This window comes from Peromyscus eremicus, chromosome X (assembly GCF_949786415.1).
Source record: "Peromyscus eremicus chromosome X, PerEre_H2_v1, whole genome shotgun sequence".
NCBI lineage: Eukaryota > Metazoa > Chordata > Mammalia > Rodentia > Cricetidae > Peromyscus > Peromyscus eremicus.
This window is the reverse complement of record NC_081439.1, coordinates 50,799,921-50,804,303: the sequence shown is the minus strand read 5'-3', so window position 1 is coordinate 50,804,303 and position 4,383 is coordinate 50,799,921. Positions and strand designations below refer to the sequence as shown.

The 4,383-nt window shown below is 39.0% G+C and overlaps 1 pseudogene; it reads right to left on the bottom strand.

The window, feature by feature from the left end:
* Positions 1-829: 829 nt before the first annotated feature.
* LOC131900347 (5S ribosomal RNA) lies at positions 830-944 on the bottom strand (annotated as a pseudogene).
* Between the last annotated feature and the right edge of the window lie 3,439 nt (positions 945-4,383).

Genomic DNA, 4,383 nt, shown 5'->3' with positions numbered 1-4,383 from the left:
GAGGACGTATGCAGTCTTACAGGAACTTGATATACCATGGCTGGTTGATGTACATGGGAGCCCTGCCTTTTTCTGAAGAGAAAGGAGGAGGAGTGGATGTAGGGGGAGGAAGGAGAGGTTGTGAGAAGGGACTGGGAAGAGAAAAGGGAGGGGAAAATGTGATCGGGCTGGGAAAAAATTAATAAAAGATGTATATTGTAGTAGTTTTGGGGTCACTGAAAATTGGGCACTGACAGTTGTATGCATAGGGTTTGGAGGGAGAGTTGGGCTTCTGGACTCCTTTCCTATCACTGATGCTGGGATAGAGGATATTTTGAACAAGTGTCCAATATCTGACAGAGCTGACATTGATTTTGTAGCTCCCATCTGTGCACATCAGGATTCTCTGCTGTACATACTTAACATTGAAGTTTATGGGCTGTGCAGGTTCTCCCATTCTCTGGAGGCTTCTCAGATTGTATCCCCTGAGGTGGCTGTTGTTCTAACCAGGGTTGGGGGTTGGGTTGTAAGAAGTAATTGCAGCACTAAGATCTGTACAGGCAAATTACCTGTTCTTGTATTTTCAAAACCTGGGAAGTATTAATTAATCTGCTATGGGGATGAAGCTATGGATTTCAAGGAGTGTGCTGTAGCTTCAGAATTTTCAGACTCTACAGTAGTGAATAGATCATCCTGTGGAGGAACCTATATTCTATCTGCTGTACTGGGATATTAAAGCCCAGAGTTATGGGGTCTGTTCCCAGGCACAGAGAGAAAGCTACTTTTTCCTATGCACTTAACTGCCTAGGCTGTTTTTTTATTTTATTTTATTTTTTATTTTTATTTTTAACGCCTACAGCACCCGGTATTCCCAGGCGGTCTCCCATCCAAGTACTAACCAGGCCCGACCCTGCTTAGCTTCCGAGATCAGACGAGATCGGGCGCGTTCAGGGTGGTATGCAGGCTGTTGTTTTTTAACACTTGCTCTTACATTTGTCTGTCCATCCAGCTTACTCTCCACAACTGTCTCTCAGGTATGTCCTGACGCAATGGCCAGGTAAACAATTTTAAACAAATTCCTTATCATTATAGTGCCCAGACACTGCCTCCATACCGAGTCTATAGAGTGACATAGTGGGATTTTACTTCACTGATGACCCATCTGCTGGCAGAATCACTGTCTCATCAGAACTTGTAATTGAATTTGAAGGTTTCCATAGTTGTGCGTTGTCTTTTGGCTAGTAGTGCAAGTGTTTTCACCAGGACTCCATCTTAATTTTTTTTCCTTTTGCTATGATAAAATACTCTGAGAAAAGCAACTTAAGGGAGAAGGGGTTGTTGTCTGTTTTTTACTCTTTTTTGGGGGAGGGGTGCCACCCAGCTCCCAAATAAATCACACAGAGAAACTTATTCTTAATTATAAATGCCCAGCCTTAGCTTGTCTTGTTTCTTACCAGCTTTACTTAACTTTAAATTATCCCACTTAGCTTTTCTTAACTTAACTTATCCCATCTACCTTTTGCCTTGGGGCTTTCCCCATTCTCTTAGTTCTGTAAATCTTACTCTTACTCTGTGGCTTGCTGTGTAGCTGAGTGGCTCGCCCCTGGAGTCCTCCTCCCTCTCTGGCTACTTTTCCTCTTTCCTTCCAGATTTCTCCTTTTATATATTCTCTCTGCCTGCCAGCCTTGCCTATCCTTTCTCTTGCCTTGCTATTGGTTGTTCAGTTCTTTATTAGACCATTAGGTGTTTTAGAGAGGCAAAGTATCACAGCTTCACAGAGTTTAAACAAATGCAACATAAACAAAGTAACACACCTTAAAATAATATTCTACAACAGAGAAGGATTGGCTTTAGCTCACAGTTCAGGATACAGTCCATTAAGGTAGGGAAGTCACAATGGCAGGAGCTTTGAAGCAGCTTGTTGCATTATGTCCACAGTTAGAAGTGAAGAATGCTTGCATGCAAATACTTAGCTCACTTTCCCCACTATTATATAGTCCAGAATCTCCTGCATAGGGAATAGTGCCCTCCCGTAGTGGGTAGATCTTCCCACATCAATTAATATAAGCAAGACACTCTTGCATAGGTACATCCAGAGAACAATCTCCTAGGTAATTCTAGTTTTGTCAAGCTGACAATTAACATTAACATATCCCCTAGCCTATCTTCTAAATGAAGCTTTTGCTTCTTCTCTTCATTCTGGAGACCAACAGGGCTGGAGCTGTGGCTGGCTTTGCTTATTTTTTCCCCCATTGCATCTTTCCTTTTTTTCTTATCTTTTGGACATCTTCTTACCTTTCTGAATTTTTAAACTTTCCTTTATATCTCTCTTTGGAAGTGAGTATAATTTTTTTCATATTGTGACTCTTCTCCTTAATTGGATCACACAAAGAAGTTTTTAATCTACCACCATACCTATAAGTCTCTAAATTTCCTCTATTTTTTATGAGGACATTTACCATATTTAATTTGTAGTCCTATGTTAATGCATTTAATGTCATCTGAAATCACATAATTTCTATATAAGTCAACATTTTGAAGTATTGCAGATTAGTACTTTCATAATTGAAATTTTAGGAAGAGTATGCACAATTTATCCTCTAACAAATGGCTACCATGAAATTTTTTTCTGTTAAATATAGTATCTGGTTCTTTGTAAGGAAATCTATATTTCCTTCCCTTTTCCTAATATATGTCATAATTTCTCATTCCTTTAAATGCTCCATAATTTTTAAAATAATTTTTATCTTCTTCTTTCATCTCAAGTACCATTGAACCTACTGGATTATCATGCCCCATTTGGAAAAATAGCTTCCAGAGAAGCCCTATGCTATTACACAGTCTTCTCTTTTTCCCATAACCACTAAAATTTAGCAGATATTTGAGTAACATGGTAAATGAGGCAGAGTAACACATTCAAATCAACAATGTGGTTGATACAAAGAGGGAGATTAAACATTCTACCTCTTTCTTGGTTATAGGAGGGAATCAGTACAACATATTCTTCACATGAAAAAGATTATCTGATCATGTCCCAAGTCACTGGACCTTCTAGAAATTCCATGGGTAGAAAGTCCCTGAGTACTAATGAGATTTATTTTTCATACTCTGGCTGGAAAATATCTTATTAATAAGTTCACTATAGCTGTTTCTTCTTGCTTATCAGATTAAGTCAACATAATACCATCAATATAATAGATCAGTGTGAAGAAAAATTTATCAAGATGGTGGCAAACTATATTAAGATAAAGAGCTGATGAGTTGTTTTTTGCTTGATGTGGGACAGTGATAATATAGTGCTGAAAGCAAACTTTTTCTGGTGATGAATGCTATTGACAGATGTGTAGAAAGAGATTCACCATACCAACAGCCATATGTCAGGAAGAGGGAGATGTATTAACTTTTTCAAACCATAAAACTACATGTCAAATTGCCTCCTAAATAATTATGCTTATGCTCACAGAGTAGGGCTGCCCTCAGCCTTTATAGAGAAGCTTCTTTTTGCCATCAATGACAGTTAAAGTAGAGACTCAAGACTCCTCAGAGGGCTGTAAATAAGTGACTGTTGAGTGCTCAGTTCTCAATGAAACATCTGTATCAGCCCTTCCAAGGATTAGAGAACATTGTAGAAGTGGGGCAGAAAAATGTAAGATCCAAATGATATGGAGGAGAGGTGTGAAACACTGTCTTTTAAGTGTGACATGCCATAGGGCTCATGAATTCATAGCTGTGGTTATCACCATGGAGTCTACACAAGACTAGACCTGTCAACATTAAGTCATAGATGTGGAAGGAGACTGTGGGACCCAGTGAGAGTTGTTAGTGGTTGATGACTGTTGTGTGAAGAGTAGTCATTCTCATCAGTGATGTAGCCATTGGTTACCTACGTCCCAGTGGAGAGGTCCACACAATGCCCATGTGGGCAGCCTTGGTTAAACTCAGTGGGTCACAAAACAAAAACAAAACAGAAAGTAATGATCATGGGAGGAGGACTCGTTGGGAGGTGTGGATGTAGTAGTGAGAATATATTATATACATGTATGAAATGGTCAAAGAATACATTAACTTTAAAATCTACATTTAATATGGCAAATGAGATTAAATCATTACCTGCTAGATCTTAGAACAATCTGTTGCCATTTTCTAGAATCTTATATTCTCTCTTTCTCTTTTTCTTATCCGTAGTATTACTGTATAGCTAAGGCTACTGTTCAACTAGTGATCTTCCTGCCTCTGCCTCATAGTTGTTGGTGTTAGAAGTGTGCACCATCATGTCATATGTGATGATTTGAATGAGAAATGTCCAGCATTGGCTCATGTATTTGAACATTTGGTCTCCAGTTTGTGGCAGACTACTTGGGGGAGGTTATGGAACTTTTGAGATATGGAGCCTTGTTAGAGGAA